This window comes from Microtus oregoni, unplaced genomic scaffold, assembly GCF_018167655.1.
Source record: "Microtus oregoni isolate MIOR12 unplaced genomic scaffold, Mior012 000073F_001, whole genome shotgun sequence".
Classification (NCBI taxonomy): Eukaryota; Metazoa; Chordata; class Mammalia; order Rodentia; family Cricetidae; genus Microtus; species Microtus oregoni.
In genome coordinates this window covers 2,181,554-2,199,370 of record NW_024543981.1, presented here as the reverse complement: position 1 = coordinate 2,199,370, position 17,817 = coordinate 2,181,554, and positions in this window count along the sequence as shown.

The following is a 17,817-nucleotide window of genomic DNA, read 5'->3' as shown; positions in this document are numbered from 1 at the left end:
TTGAGAGATACACAGAGGCAAAATGGTTTGGGACATCAGGTCATCCATGCTACTGAAGGCCACATGGCCCACGAAGAGGAGAAAGTTAAAGAACAAAGAAGCTCTTCATGCTTAGGTCCATTATTGAGTACACACATCACGTGAGGGTCCAGTGTAAGGGAAAAGCATGAAGTACAATTATAAGTGAGTAGCTGCTGCAAGACAGGACCTTGGCCCCTTCTGAGCCATTATAGGCTTCCTGAGGCCAGCCAAATTACCTGCTTCTCAATAAGTTCTTTATCCGCCCTTCTATTCTTGTTCAAAGTGTCGTCATTTCCTTTCTGGCAACACTAGGGGCTGCCTCCAGGCAGTATGACAGCACTGGCCCCTAGTGTCACCCCCATCACTCTGAGATGAACTATATTTTAGAATTCCCATTGTTTGGCTCTTTTGTCTTAATAGAACACAGAACTAACTTTCATTCCCAGCTGCAGTCACATACTTCCACCACACAAACCACCCTCACTCAAGGACAGCACAGAGGACAAACAGCTGCACCTTCTGCCCCAGCCATGGCTTTTGTTGCCAGGCAATAAATGGGAATCTCTAGACAAGTCAAAATAAGGCCAGGCAGAAAAAAAAAATGTGTTCTTTCTTTCTGAATTGGTTCATATTTAAAGCTTCATATATCCGTTCTTTTCAATTATCTTTATTCTATGACAATTTGCTACATGTATACAATGCAATATGATTATATACTACACAAGGGAATGAGCTTTCTCTGCAGAGGCTGCTGCCCATCCATTGTCTGTTCTCCAAGGCCTATTTATATGCCTTCCTGCAGAGAGGTGGACAATGCCATACAAACATTCATCATGATGTGAGATTTCTGGGAAAGCCTTACTTTGCCTTTTGAATCTCTCTACTATCCATTTCCTGGTATTTCAATATGATGCTTAAAGTTCCAGCAGACGTCCTTGGACCATGAGGGAAAGGTCAAGAGAATTACAAACAGCCTTGGCATTCTTGAACTGCTAAACCAACAGAAGCAACTGCCTCGTTACACGAGACAAATAAACACTCATGTGTTTCAGCCACTGTAATCACATTTCTTTCACTCACAGACTAAAGCAGTGCTGAATAGATTCATTACAACAACTTCTGTTCTGTCCTTCTTAGTTCTTTATTCGTGCCTAGACTGTTCTCTCCTGATCACCCTTTCCTCTCCATTTCTGCCTAATGAAGCACATCTGTCATTGGAGACCCAATTAAAACAACAAGCACTGTACAGAATCATATCTTATTTTATTAACTTACAGTCTAGATAGAATACTTGTTTTTGGTTGGTTGGTTGGGTTTAATCTGGATTCTGTTTTGTTTTGTTTTGTTTCAGATAGGGGTGAGTCTTGACTGACCTGGCACTCACTATGTAAATCAGACTAGCCCTGAACTCATAGGGGTCCACCTGCCTGTGTATATAGAAGGCTGGGATTAAAGGCGTGCACCACCAAGCACATACAGATAGGCTATTTTATGCCTATCTATACCTTCATGTCTGTTGCTTATATGTGTGTGCTTGTCTGCCTTGCATGGTAAGTATTATGACTCTTATTTATGGTGCTTATTTTTTTGTATTTTTTGGGATAAACAGCAAAGACAAATATAGCAAAGATTTAACAAATCATTGCTTAATTATATATAATATAAAGCTGCAGTGTGAATGTGTTCTCTTTAAACACACAAATATAGACACACTAAGAATGTTACCCACTGAATAGTAGTTTCTAAAGTGAAAATGGGTGCAATGTAAGCAAAACAGGACAAAATTTGCTTTCTAATAATACCTTACTGAGCTGATTAAGAAAATAATATTTCTATTTGAAAATGGAAGATTCACTTCTCTCCCATTTTAATAATGAGCATTCATTATAATATTTACTTATGAATGTCCCCATTAAAAAAACATATACTTCTGAAAACAGGGTTGAATCAAGAGGAATGAGGATTTGAGTTGGGAATGCTAGGATCAGAGCTAAAATATAAAGGTTATGAAAAAGCCTGCTGAACAGGATGAGATACTAAACTAAATTGAGCACAAGAAAAATGAATGGAAAGGAGAAAAAACCCTGTTATATTTGAGCTAGACTCTTAGAATAGGTGTGTGTGTGTTTAAATTTAAGAGTCTGTCACTCACACCTATGCTAAGATTTTATTTGCCACATCCCCCTGAAATAATTCTAACAGTAAGAATTAATCGTCATTCTGTATATAAAGAGAGAAATATGAATGAGTACTAATTCTAAACCCACAATATCTGTGGACTGAACAGCAGAGGACAGATCACTAGAATGGAACCCATTATCTACGACCACAGAACACTTGGTTCATATCTATTGTAGCTTTAATCAAATGGATTGGAATCCTTCATTTACACATCCATCATAAGTTAGAGTACAAGGTTAGAATACCATTCATAGTTCCATCTACCTAGTACTCTGCCTGACACATTGCAGACTCTCTGTGAATGGTTCCTAATTTGATGTCTACCACATTTAAAAGTAGTGAACATGGCCACAAAGATTTAGTTCCATGATGGAGCCCTTGCCTAGAATGCACAAAAACCTGGGGCCCTTTCTCAGCATGGTAAAAATAATCTAAAATATTTTATTTTCACAGACAATGACCTACCAAAATATACTTTCTCTTTGCTTTCATGCTGTTCAATTTTCTTATGTCTCCTTTTCCTTCCTAATAAGTGTTTTTCAGTGCCAAGGGCCCTTTCCTATAACTACCTTTCATATTGTTATTCCTTAAAATATTGTACTTTATTTCTTCTGACATTTATATTAAATCCTGAGAAATTCTTTATCTCTTTGAATATCTCTTAATTTGAACATTATTACTATTCTTGCTTTAAAAGAATCTCAATTTGATATTTTCTAGACCTTTTTATTTTAACCTCAGTATACCTTAACTTCTTTTTTTTTTTTCAGAACTTTTCTTTATGCTGATTGGATGAGAGCCTTTGGATTGTGTTCCGAGTCACAAATTCTCTTCATATCACTGCTAACCTGTCCAAACAGTTTTGTTTTTTCCTTTAAATTGTGTTCCCCTCCCCCAATTCTCAAAATTCTATTGGGTTATTTTTTTTTTTCAATCTATCTGTTCAGTTTTCAGTTTCTTATTTCTTTGTACCCCAGACTGAACTCAAAATCATCTAGCTTTGGACTGGAACTTGTAAGCCCTCTGACTCTGTGTTCTACACTCTGGCATTACAGTGGTAGGCTTACACATGGAAGTTTTGAGGAGATGGGGATCAAAATTTCTTCAGACTCTAACAACTAAGTGGAATTCCATGCCCTCACATTTCCAGTCACCGTTAAGTTGCCTTTCATTTGACTTCTTTAGCATATCAAACATTCTTATTTCCTGACTCCTTTCTGGTTATTCTTAATTGTGAATCTTTTTCTTCAGACTTCCACCCATAAGGCTTACTCTTTTGTACACTGAGGGATTTTCTTTTTGTTGTTGTTGATGCTGTGAGCTCAGGCATTTTGGAAATTTATCAGCGTTAGTTCGTTGAGAACACTTAAAAGTTCTTTCAAATGAAGTTTTCTCATTGGTTCAGTGTACCTAGAAGTGTAATGTTTGTGGGCTGGTTATTCTTCTCTAGTACAATACATCCACATTAAGGTTTCCCCTTCCTCCACTCTCCCTATCCAAACTCTCTCCTTCCCTTCCAGATGTACTCCTATGTTTCCCTTCAGAAAAGAGCAGACCCATCAGGGATATCAACAGAACATGACTTAACAAGTTACAATAAGACTGGATAAAAATCGAAGGGTTACCAATCAAGGACCAAACCATTTCTGAAATAAAATACCTAGTGTTCTGTACCGGAAAGTACTTGAGGGTAGACATGTTGAAAAGTCACATGGAAACTATTTCTCCCTGCAATCTCCTTTCTTTTAGGCAAGTGACTATTTCTACATAATACAGGAGGTATTTTCAGGGACTGTGAAGATAGCTCAGTTGGTCAAATCTTTGTGGTATGAACATAAGTTCCTGAATTCCATCCCTAGAAATTTTATATATAAAGAGTTGGACATGCTTGCAATCCCAGACAACTACACTGGCCTAACTGGTGAGCTCCAGGTTCAATAAGAGACTTTGTCACAAAAAGGGAAAAAAATGAGTAATTGGGGAAGACATCAAATATGTTCTGGAACATGTACACTTACACACACACAAAAATGAAGCATTTTCTAGACTGCTCACTGAGGTAATTCACCATTAGAGAATTTGGGCATTATGACAGGTCTCTAGTCACCATGGCTGTTTTGCCTGAGTCCCAGTTTCAGTTCTACTATTCAGTACTTCAGCATTGATCAGTCCATCAGGAAGCAAATACTTCCGAGACGAAGTCTGGCCTGATTACCTCCAGAAAACCAGGCTTTACTGCCTAAATTCCATTGTTTCTCTGACTTAATTTAAGCTCAGTACTATTTTTTTCTTTCTTTTTTTTGTTTATTTTTTTTTAGTTGTTGAAAAAAAATTTCTGCCTCCTCCCCATTTCCCATTTCCCTCCCCCTCCTCCCACACATTGCCCCCTCCTCCCACTCCCCTCCCCCTCTCCCCCTCCCCCCCCACTCCATTCCCCCTCCCTCTTGAGAATGAAGAGCAGTCCAGATTCAGCTCAGTACTATTTTAAAAACATTTAGAATATAGTATTCAGCTTTGGAGGTTTTCTGTATTGAAAAAAAAAAAGTTCTTTCACAACCTATATTACTGTCTGAAGTAGAAAATGTTCTCTTCCTCTGTACTCTACCCAGATAATTTCATCCTGTTTAGACTTTAGTCCCTCACTGATTACTTTCAATTTTGTATCCTTTCCCCTAAGCTTCAGGAATGAAAAAGAACCATCTAGTGAGTCCTTTCACATTTGCTTTGCCTTATACCCACTGTCTCATTTAAATACACAACAATCTATCAATGAGGCTACAAATATCAACAGTTTTTTCAGGATCTCTCTTTGTTTCTCTCTGTCTCTGTCTCTCTGTCTCTGTCTCTCTCTCTCTCTCACACACACACACATTTTCCAATTCTTGTCATAAATAATTATAGAATTCTATCTGGTAAGTGGCTTCTACAACCTCCAAGGTAATACCCCAGGTTCCATTTCTGGGCCATCTTCATCTAAAGCCAGTGGTTCTCAATGTTCCTAATGCTGTCACCTTTTAACATAGTTCCTCATGAAGTGGTGACCCACAACGATAAAATTGTTTCATTGTTATTTCATAACTGCAATTTAGAGACTCTTATTAATAGTAATGTGATGTGGAATTTCCTTTTGTATGCTATCAATATGTTTTGTGACCGTTAGTTAATAAAGAAGCTGCTTTGGCATTGTACAGAGCCCAATATAGTTAGACAGAAAAACTAAATTGAATGCAGGGAGAAAGAAGGCAGAGTCATCCAGATGCCATGTAGCTTTGAAGGAGAAAGATGCCAGAAACTTATGGTAAGCCACAGATTCATGACAATACACAGATTAATAGAAATGAGTTAGTTTAATATATCAGAGCTAGCTAGGAATATTTCTGAGCCGCTGACCAAACAGTATAGTAGTTAATATAATTTTGTGTGATTATTTGAGTTTGGGTGGCAGGGAAATGGACACACTCTCTCTGCTTATAATGATGTAAATATCTGATATGTAGAATATCTGATGTGTGACTTCAAAGGGGTCATGACCCATTGGTTGAGAATCACTTTATAGTTTCTGGAGAGAATCTCCAGTCATACATGGCTTTTGGCCTTTAATCTACTTAGCATACATTTCATTATCAAAACTGCAACCAAAATTCTTTGTTCAAATTACAAATGTGATCATATTGCTCACCTGCAAAGAAACTATTACTTACTTCCCATCACTTATTGAATAAAAGGAAAATCCAAATTTCATGACAGTGCTCAAGATACCTGGCAATTGGATATCAATAGTCACAGCCTTCCCATTGTGTCCCCGTATTTTACAATGTGTAAAAATCTAGTAATACATACTCACCATCCTGTAATTTAACTTATTTACTTGAAATATGCTTTTCCTTCCTCTCTAGCTACCACAGCCTTCATTATCATTTAAAACCCAGCTCAAATTTTACTCATTAAATAAAGCATCTCCAAAATAAATCTCTCTCTAATCTGTACTCCCATCTGTTTATATATTTTCTCCTCTGTAGAATTTGTTATGCTGCACTCTTTTATTAATTTATTTATTAAAGATTTCTGTCTCTTCCCGGCCATTGCCTCCCATTTCCCTCCCCCTCCCCCAATCAAGTCCCCCTCCCTCGTCAGACCAAAGAGCAATCAGGGTTCCCTGCCCTGTGTGAAGTCCAAGGACCACCCACCTCCATCCAGGTCTAGTAAGGTGAGCATCCAAACTGCCTAGGCTCCCACAAAGCCAGTACGTGCAGTAGGATCAAAAACCCATTGCCATTATTCTTGAGTTCTCAGTAGTCCTCATTGTCCGCTATGTTAAGCAAGTCCGGTTTTATCCCAGGCTTTTTCAGACCCAGGCCAGCTGGCTTTAGTGGGTTCCTGATAGAACATCCCCATTGTCTCAGTGTGTGGGTGCACCCATCGCGGTCCTGAGTTCCTTGCTCGTGTTCTCTCTCCTTCTGCTCCTGATTTGGCCCTTGAGATTTCTGTCCGGTACTCCAATGTGGGTCTGGGTCTTTGTCTCGTTTCATCGCCTGATGGAGGTTAATATTCAGGAGGATGCCTATATGTTTTTCATTGGGTACTCCTTCTTATTTAGCTTCTCTAGGATCACTAATTATAGGCTCAATGTCCTTTTTTATGGCTAGAAACCAAATATGAGTGAGTACATCCCATGTTCATCTTTTTGGGTCTGGCTTACCTCACTCAGGATAGTATTTTCTATTTCCATGCATTTGCATGCAAAATTCAAGAAGTCCTTGTTTTTTACTGCTGAGTAGTACTCTAATATGTATATATTCCATACTTTCTTCATCCATTCTTCCGTTGAAGGACATCTAGGTTGTTTCCAGGTTCTGGCTATTACAAACAATGCTGCTATGAACATAGTTGAACAAATGCTTTTGTTGTATGATAGGGCCTCTCTTGGGTATATTCCCAAGAGTGATATTGCTGGGTCCAGGGGTAGGTTGATCCCGAATTTCCTGAGAAGCCGCCACAAGCTTTCCAGAGTGGTTGCACAAGTTTTCATTCCCACCAGCAATGGATGAGTGTACCCCTTTCTCCACAACCTCTCCAGCAAAGGCTATCATTGGTGTTATTTATTTTAGCCATTCTGATAGGTGTAAGATGGTATCTTAAAGTTGTCTTGATTTGCATTTCCCTGATTGCTAAGGAAGTTGAGCATGACCTTAAGTGTCTTTTGGCCATTTGAAGTTCTTCTGTTGAGAATTCTCTGTTCACTTCAGTGCCCCATTTTTTAATTGGGTTAATTAGCATTTTAAATTTTAGTTTCTTGAGTTCTTTATATATTTTGAAGATCAGACCTTTGTCTGTTGCGGGGTTGATGAAGATCTTCTCCCAGACAGTAGGTTGCCTTTTTGTCTTAGTGACAGTGTCCTTTGCTTTACAGAAGCTTCTCAGTCACAGGAGGTCCCATTTATTCAATGAGGCCCTTAATGTCTGTGCTGCTGGGGTTATACGTAGGATGTGATCTTCTGTGCTCATGTGTTGTAGAGTACTTCCCACTTTCTCTTCTATCAGGTTCAGTGTGTTCAGCCTGATATTGAGGTCTTTAATCCATTTGGACTTGAGTTTTGTGCATGGTGATAGATATGGACCTATTTTCATTCTTCTACAGATTGACATCCAGTTTTGCCAGCACAATTTGTTGAAGATGCTCTCTTTTTTCCATTGTATACTTTTAGCTCCTTAATCGAAAATCAGGTGTTCATAGGTTTGTGGGTTATAGACAGGGTCTTCTATTCGATTCCATTGGTCTACTTTTCTGTTTTTATGCCAATACCAAGCTGTTTTCAATACTGTAGCTCTGTAATAGAGTTTGAAGTCCGGGATGGTAATGCCTCCAGACGATCCTTTATTGTATACGATTGTTTTGGCTCTCCTGGGTCCTTTGGTTTTCCATATAAAGTTGATTATTGTCTTCTCAAGATTTGTGAAGAATTTTGATGGGATTTTGATGGAGATTGCATTGAATCTATAGATTGCTTTTGGTAGAATTGCCGTTTTTATAATGTTGATCCTCCATCCAAGAGCAGGGGAGATCATCCCATTTTCTGGTGTCCTCTTCAATTTCTTTCTTCAAAGGCTTAAAGTTCTTGTCAAATAGATCTTTCACTTTCTTGGTCAGAGTTACCCCAAAATATTTTATGCTATTTGTGGCTATCGTGAAAGGTGATGCTTCAATGATTTCCCTCTCTGTTTCCTTATTCTTAGTGTATAGGAAGGCAACTGATTTTTTGGAGTTGATCTTGTATCCTGCCGCATTACTAAAGGTGTTCATCAGCTGTCGGAGTTCTTTGGTAGAGTTTTTGGGGTCACTTATGTATACTATCATATCATCTGCAAATAACGAAAGCTTAACTTCTTCCTTTCCGATACGATTCCCCTTGATCCCATTATGTTGTATTATTGCTATTGCTAGAACTTCAAGAACTATATTGAAGAGGTATGGAGAGAGTGGACATCCTTGTCATGTTCCTGATTTTAGTGAGATGGATTTGAGTTTTTCTCCATTAAATTTAATGTTAGCTGTCGACTTGCTGTAAATAGCTTTCATTATATTTAGGTATGACCCTTGTATCCCTAATCTCTCCAAGACCTTTATCTTAAAGGGGTGTTGAATTTTCTCGAATGCTTTTTCAGCATCTAATGAAATGATCATATGTTTTTTTTTCTTTCAGTTTATTCATATGGTGGATTACGTTGATAGATTTGCTTATGTTGAACCAGCCCTGCATCTCTGGGATGAAGCCTACTTGATCATAATGGACAATTTTTCTAATGTGGTCTCGGATTAGGTTTGCCAGTGTTTTATTGAGAATTTTTGCTTCGGTATTCATGAGTGAGATAGGCCTGTAGTTCTCTTTCTTGGTTGGGTCTTTGTGTGGTTTTGGTATCAGGGTAACTGTAGCTTCATAAAAGGAATTTGGCAATGACTCTTCTGTTTCTATATTGTGAAATACATTAAGGAGTATAGGTATTAGCTCTTCTTGCAAGTTCTGGTAGAATTCTGCATTGAAACCATCTGGTCCTGGGCTTTTTTGGATGGGAGATTTTTGATAACAGTTTCTAGTTCTTCGCGACTAACAGGTTTATTTAGATTGTTCACCTGGTCTTGGTTTAGCTTTAGTATATGGTACTTATCTCAAAAAATGTCCATTTCTTTTGTATTTTCCAGTTTTGTGGCATACAGGCTTTTGTAGTAAGATCTAATGATTCTCTGAATTTCCTCTGTGTCTGTGGTTATGTCCCCCTTTTCATTCCTGATTGTTTTTATTTGCATGTTCTCTCTCTGTTGTTTAATTAATTTGGATAGGGCTTTGTTGATCTTGTTGATTTTCTTCAAGAACCAACTTTTTGTTTCATTGATTCTTTGGATTGTTTTCTGTGTTTCTATTTTGTTGATTTCAGCCCTCAGTTTGATTATTTCCAGTCTTCTACTCCTCCTGGGCACGTCTGCTTCTTTTTTTCTAAAGCTTTCAGGTGCGCTGTTAAGTCCCCAATGTATGCTTTCTCCGTTTTCTTTAGGTGGGCACTTAGTGCTATGAACTTTCCTCTTAGCACTGCTTTCATCATGCCCCATAGGTTTGAGTATGTTGTTTCTTTATTTTCATTGAATTCAAGGAAGACTTTAATTTCTTTCTTAATTTCTTCCTTGACCCAAGTGTGGTTCAGTATCTGACTGTTCAGTTTCCATGAGCTTGTAGGCTTTCTGGGGTAGCATTGTTGTTGAATTCTAACTTTAATCCGTGGTGATCTGATAAGACACAAGTGGACACTGATATTTTTTTTTGTATCTGTGGAGGTTTCCTTTGTTTCCGAGTATGTGGTCAATTTTCAAGTAGGTTCCTTGAGCTGCAGAGAAGAAGGTATATTCTTTCCTATTTGGGTGGAGTGTTCTATAGATGTCTGTTAAGTCTATTTGCTTCATTACCTCCAATAATTCTCTTAATTCTCTGTTAGGTTTCTGTCTAATTGACCTGTCCATTGGAGAGAGAGGTGTGTTGAAGTCTCCTACTACTAGTGTGTGTGGTTTGATGTCTGCCTTGATTTCTAGTAATATTTCTTTTACATAAGTGGGTGCTTTTATATTAGGGGCATAAATATTCAGGATTGAGACGTCATCCTGATGAATTTTTCCTGTTATGAGTATAAAGTGCCCATCTCGATCTCTTCTGATTGATTTTCGTTTGAAGTCAGTTTTGTTAGAAAATAATATGGCCATACCTTCTTTTTTCTTAGGACCATTTGCTTGAAACACCTTTTCCCAACACTTTACTCTGAGTAGATGCCTGTCTTTGTGGTTGAGATGTGTTTCTTGCAAACAGCAGAATGTTGGATCCTGTTTTTGTATCCATTCTCTTAGCCTGTGCCTTTTTATAGTTGAATTGAGACCATTAATATTAAGTGATATTAATGACCAGTGGTCGTTTACTCCAGTTATTCTTATTGTTTTTGGTAGTAGAGTTTGTGTGTCTCCCTTCTTTGAGTTGTGTTAGTGAAGGGTCGCTAGATGCCTGAGTTATTGTAGGCAGTGTTGGCAATGTTGGATTCCTTGAGTTACGATCTTCCTTTCTGTAGGGCTGGATTTGTGGCTACGTATTATTTAAATTTTTTCTTATCCTGGAATGTCTTGTTTTCTCCATTGATAGTGAACAATAGCTTGGCTGGGTATAGTAGTTTGGGTTTGCATCCATGGTCTCTTAGTTTTTGCATTACCTCTATCCAGGACCTTCTGGCTTTCATGGTTTCCATAGAGAAGTCAGGTGTAAGTCTGATTGGTTTCCCTTTATAAGTTACTTGGCCTTTTTCCTTTGCAGCTCTTAATATTCTTTCTTTAACCTGTATATTTTGTGTTTTGATTATTATATGGTGAGGGGATGTTTTTCTTTGGTCCAGTCTGTTTAGTGTTCTGTATGCTTTTTGAATATTCAAAGGAATATCTTTCTTTATGTTGGGAAAGTTTTCTTCCATAATTTTGTTAAAAATATTTTCTGGGCCTTTGAGCTGTGACTCTTCTCCTTCTTCTATTCCTATTATTCTTAGGTTTGGTCTTTTTATTGTGTCCCATATCCTGAATGTTTTGTGATGAGAATTTGTTGGCTTTGCTGTTCTCTTTGATCTGTGCGTTTTTTTTTTCTCTATGGTGTCCTCAGAATCTGAGATTCTTTTTTCTGTCTCTTGTATTCTGTTGATTATGCTAGTTTCTGTAGACCTAGATTTTCCATATCCAGCTGGTCCTCAGTTTGTGTTTTCTTCCTTGCTTCCATTTCAGTTTTCAATTCTTGAACTGTTTCCATTACCTGTTTGATCGTTTTTTCTTGGTTTCTCAGGGTATCATGTACGTATTTACTCATTTCTTCAAACTTTTTGTTATACTTTCCATCAATTTCTATAAAGGCGTTTTTTACATGTTGTTTAAGGGACTCTATTCCTTTCATAAAGTCAATTTTTTCCACTTCTTCTGTGTTAGGGTGTTCAAGTCCTTCTGTTTTAAGATCATTGTGTTCTGGTTTTTTCATGTTGTTTTTCAGATCATTCAGTGAATTCTTGCCTTGGCACCTGCCCATCTCCTCCTATCGATGCTATATAATGGGTCTTTTAAAACCGGATCAGGTTTCCCTGCTGGCCAGGGGCTCTCTTACAAAATGCCCTCGCTCTGTTTCCTGGCTCCTGCCAGGGGCCAAGATCCCTCTCACCCCTCAGAAGAGTCTTCAGGAAAAGGACCTGGCTCCCCGTTTGCCAGGGACCTCACCAACAAAAGGCATACCTCTTTGATTTAATTGTAGTAGGGCGATCTGCCCTCGGTGTTGCCAGTCCCCGCCACCTGCATCTGCCCATGCTGCACTTTTTGTCAGAGGTCATTGAATGTTTCTTTCCCCTATCCCACTGTAAGGCATTAGGCTATAAACAGTACACAGTCTGTGCCTGCAGTAGGATAAATCACGTTTGAATCACAATTACATCACTAGAAGTGTGACTTTGGGGGTCACTTCTCTGAGGCTCAGTTTTCGTTTACAGTTCCGGTACTCAAACAGCCACTAGCACCATGCGTGGAACAGAGCAGCTGCTCGACAACTATTTGATGCTACTTTTAAAGGCATATGGTTCTTCATTTTTCTACCTCTTCAACATGTCCCCCAACTTCTTCTGATACTGCACTGACACTCTCTCACCCTTGCTTTCCATACCAGGGCTTAGCTCAATGCCTTTTTACAGAGTACAAAGTCACAAAATTCTTCTTGAATGAATGTTCAAACATCACACAGCTATTTTTTTTTGTATGAAACATTTAATTCCGTCAGGGTAAAAACAGTTCTCGTTTTGTATGAAACACCAAAAGATGAATGCGTGGGGGCTGTCCCAGCAAGATGTATCAATGGAACATCCTGTCTGAACACCAAAAAGCAAGCCTTTTCAGTATTGTCTGGACAAGCTGGTCTTAATAGACATGGTAAAAGAGCAAGAGGGGGGTTTATATCCTAAGGAAGTGTTTGGAACTAAATGAGAAGTGTAGGCTGAGAAAATGACCCTTGTCTTTGAAAAGCAAAGGCTGCTAGGGAATATGAGGCTCATGCACAGCCTGTGCCATGTGTGCAATGGGAGACCAGCATTTTGCAAAAGCTTTTTCCTGGATTATGGTAAATTTTAAATCAATCCCTGTTGCATGTTTTACATCTTAAAATCTCTATAAACATTTTGCTTTCATAGATTCAGCATATTTTTTCTCTAAATCCTTACTCTCAGCATGCTCATTAACCTACATTCTTGATTAAAAAAACAATGAAACCAAGTGAATTATTTGAGGGTTAGATGTGAGGTTGGTCAGTCTCACATTTCATGGTATCGCACAAAAAAAATGTTTATTTTCACTCTGTACTTACTACTTTCTATATTCCTTAAAACTGCCTATATTCCAAAGTTATTACTGTTACTTGAAGAATACAAATTCTTCGCTGCTGTTTGAAAGAGAAACACACCATATTTGTAGCATACCTGTTGTAAGGTTATTAGCAAGGTTTTCATTAAAGTGAAAATCCTCATGTTGAACAATCTTTTTGAGCTATGCTAAACTCTGACAGTGTACAAGTAATTCTGTGTGTATTCCTGAGTTATTGTTTCAGTGAATTTGAAGAAGATGCAGAGTTTTGCTCCCTTGGGATTGCTGGACTTTACCACTAAGAGTTGGTAAAATGGAGCAATTCTCAAGTCTCACAACTACAAGCAACTCAAAGCTATTCCTGAGATCCAATTATATCTGAGTTGAGATACAGAACGACCCTATTACATGATACGTGTCACATGATCTTCTCTAGCTCTCATCACTGACACAAGAAATACAATGAAAAGATTTTGTTCTTGAAACCAAAGGTTATGCATGCGTTCCTGGCTGATCTTTATTTGCATGTGTATCTCTATATTCTTCACCTGTCCCTTCTATTAGACAAATCAATAGTCAACATTATAAAATTCAATTCCTGGACAAATTTTCTTTCACGGTCCTGTTCCCCTTCTCCAAAATCCATCTTGTTCTCAGTTCGCTGTTAAATAAAAGAAATAATAATTGAATATAACAAAAACAACCATCTGCAAAGTAAAAACAGACTTTCTGTACATAATTCTCTGTAGGTAGAATTCCTGGGTTGAGGTACTGCCTGTCTCTGTTAAATAAAAAACAAAATAAACACCCTAAAACAAACAAACAAACAGAAACAGTTCAATAAAAGTTATTTTTCAGAACTTGGAGAGACTTTTGTGGTTTGATCTTTTTCATGGCAGAACTTCAGGAAAATAGTTTGTGGGTGGCTTTGTGAGTTGGAAGGGTCATCTCAGTGAGGTCAGGCAGAATTTCTGGCTCCTGTACCTGCTCAGACCTTACTGCCTCTTCAAGGCAAAGAGTATGTTATTGAAGAGGCTCGAGGAGACCATCTCCTGTCTCCTTCTGTGTTATTGTTCACCAACAGTGGTGTGGGCAGAGAGCAAGACATGTCTAAATGGGAAGTGTTTGTTGTGGAATAATCTTTTTGTACACTATGAAGCTGTGTCTTTGCCATGGTGCCTTCTTTTTTGTTTAATAAAAAGCTAAGCAACCATTAGCTAAGCAGGGGTTATAGACAGACACAGAGGACACTGAGAAGAAGAAAGGCGAAGAAGCCAGAGAGACATGAAAGGAGTCGGGCACATATAACGGGATAGGGGTGAAAGCCACGTGGTAGAACATAGATCAATGAAAATATGGTTTAATATAAGTTGTAAGAGCTAGCTGGAAATAAGCCCAAATTATTGGACAAGCTTTCATAATTAATAAGAAATCTCCATGTGGTGATTTGGGAGCTCTTAGGAGGGAACGAAAAATCTGCCTGCAAGTGTTTGATTACTGACCCGGGATTAGCAACCTGAAATGGGTTACATGACTTTAAACAGATTGTCACAGATGACCAAACAATTCACATAGACAGATTTGAACTTCTAGTAGGAGCCATATGCTAGATGAGTATGGAGGTCAATGAATAAAAGCAACAGAAGTGGCAAGTCTCCCGTCTTTAGCAGGTCTGGAAGGCTAGAAGCAGCTGAAGAAACAAATTCCCATCTGTACCCATGGGTAACATATTTGAGACTGAGGCAGGAGTGAATGCCCCTGGTTTGTACCATTTGTGGAGTTCCAGAGGGTGACTGGAGGAAACTGCATACTCTGGGGCAGCAAACTCTGGAAATGGGACTGAAGTCATAGCGAGCTTCCCCAGAATTCCACCTCCAACAATCTTTCTTCCCCTTCCTTCTAGTAGCTCTCTCTGGTTCACTGAAGTCCAAGACCATATGGATTTATGGAGTGCCAACTGGGACCTAGTTACTGAATGTGGTTATGCAAATAAAGCAAAATTAGAACCAATCAGAGGAGAGCTGTCAAAAGGCAGTCTTGCTGACCTGACTTCTTGCTTTCTCAACATGATCACGCTTAGAGCTCTAGCTGACACAAGCCAAGCTTTTCATTTAACCATTCCTTTGCGCTCAGGATTTGAGTTCTGTGTCCAACAGAGTGACCCACGGGGACAGAAAGCTCCATAGAGAGAGAGAGCCATGCTTTTACCTCTATCATTATGACCTGAAGACAGCATTATGTTCTTTTTATTTATTTATTTATTGGAATCTTATTTTTCTTGGGCCAGTTCCACTGGACTGTCACTGATGACGTGGAATGTGAGACCTGTACAAACCTAACCTTTTACTCGCAAGTGCACTGTGTGGGAATAATGAACCATACAAATTAGTTGTGAAATAGGATGCACCTTTTATGCTACTAGATGACAGCCCTAATTTCTAATTTGACCTGCATTTCCCCTATTGAAGTAAGCAACACTTTTGTGTGCACATACACAAATGAATGTTTACACACACACACACACATACACACAGACGCCTTCTCATACAGTACCTATCCTCTTCCTGGTATCCCAACCCCAACTACATAATTTGCTTGAAACCTTGGTTTGAAACTACTATCTCTAAAAACACCTTTACTCTAGGCATTAAGCTTGCCCATAGTAATGATGTGCTCTGAAAATGTCCGTATTGGCAGGTGTGAGGTTGCAAGCCTGTAATCTTAGCACTCAAAGACAGGAAGATGAAAAGTTTGAGGGCAGCCTGTGCTACATACTGAAGCCTGTCTCAGAAAAACATTTGCAGGTAAGATAATGCTCCCCCGTACTGCAGCCTTTCATTTTGTGGAACAGACACAAACAGAAGGAGAGGAGAGTGTCTCCAAAGAGCTGAACTAGGGTAGCTTAGCAGGGGGAAATCATTAAAAAGCATAACAGCTGCTTTTTCATTTTCTGCTCCTTCATTCTTTCACCCTTTCTCTTAAGGAATATTGTCAGTCTTCAGTGGTGCCTCTTAGATAGTATAACCTGATTGGATGATACAGAAAAAGCTTTGAAAGGAATGGCGAAAGTGTGTGAAATCGTGAGTGAATTTTGGTAGTTGCCATAAAAAAAAACCCATGTTCTGGACCCTAGACTCTGACTCAGAGGACACAGCAAAGCCTTCCCCTTCTGGTCTGTGTGAGATGCAGATATTGTGTGCAAAAACATGTCCACCACAGCATACTCTCCCATCCCCTAGTTATTTATAGCCTAAGGACTGCTCCCCTTCAGAGACTGTTCCTACTCTGATCTGCTAAATCTCCTTGATCCAGCTTTATAACATAAGTACTACTACCTTGAATCACAATTAATAAAAACCCAGGGAGAGAACTTGGAGTTCAACCCGAAGATCTGAAAAGCAAAACTGGCACTTACCTCGACCTCAGTCTGAAATAGCAATCCTGCCTTCGGGAATCTCAGAATGAGACTGTCCATTGAGAGCTGTTTCCTTCCATTTTATAATCCTCTCTAGGGCTGGGATTAAAGGCATGCACCACCGAGTATCTGTGACTGCTGAGATTAAAAGTCTGTGTCATTATGGCTGCTGATATTAAAGGTGTGTGTTACTATAATCTGGTCTGTAAGGCTGACCAGTAGAACTGTTTTACTCTCAGATTTTCAGGCAGTCCTTATTTCTTAAAATATAATTAAAATGACACTACACCTCCTTGGTGATCTTATAATAACCCCACCTCTTGTTTCAGCTATATGCAGTAACCCCACCTCTCTGTTCAATGCTGTATGATAAATACTTTGAGCTTCTATGGTGCTGAAGTTTCTCCAGTAGGGAATTTAGACTGCTTCTTCCTGTCGTTCTCTCCATATCCATGTGTTTTTTTGTTTTCTACTTCCTCACCATCCAAGTCAGGCAGATCTATTCTTGGAACCATGTGGGACATGGAGAGACCCACTTAGGATCTTCAGTCACAGAACCTAGACTCCTTTGTAACTCCTTTTCCTTAGAAGTCCACCTGTATGTGCAAGAAAGAAAAATGTAGCACCACATTTATCTTAGCAGATTAATGACACTATTAAACAAAATGCCGTTACCTGGGTGCCTCATTTCTCACAGTTCTAGAGGCACTAATACCAAGGTGTTGCCTGAGGGGATGGAGCCCGGTTAATAGAAAGAAACCTTTACTATGTTCTCACATGGTAATAGTGGCAAAGCAATGCTCTGGAGTTCCTTTTATAAAGATACAGATCTCATTCATGAGTCCTCTGACCTCAGAACATAATCACCTCCTAGGGGCCCACTCTTCTAACACTAACACAAGCAATCATTAGTCTGTTCACCTTAGAAAGGGCATGAGCAACTCAAAGGTAGCTACATCACTAAAAGGTCATTCCAGCCTGGGTGATAACTCAGGAAAGCCATCTATTCCTGGTGCAGGCAGTTCTGCCAAGGGAGAGTTTCCCCTTGCTATCATTTGTTCAATATTTTTACAACCTTAGGGGGAGACCTTGTGAGTCTTGTGTGTTTCAGAGTTTGAAAGTCTCCTGATTTTCTGGAGCCTTTTAAGCTTCATGAATTCCCCGTGTCTTATGGATCTTCTCCCTGCATCCAGGAGGAAATGTTTCAGTTAGAATGAAGTAACTACACAACAACATGTCTGATGTGCCTGCGTCATGTCTGCTTTCTACAGTACAGTACTGCTCTGTTCTTTTCAAATGG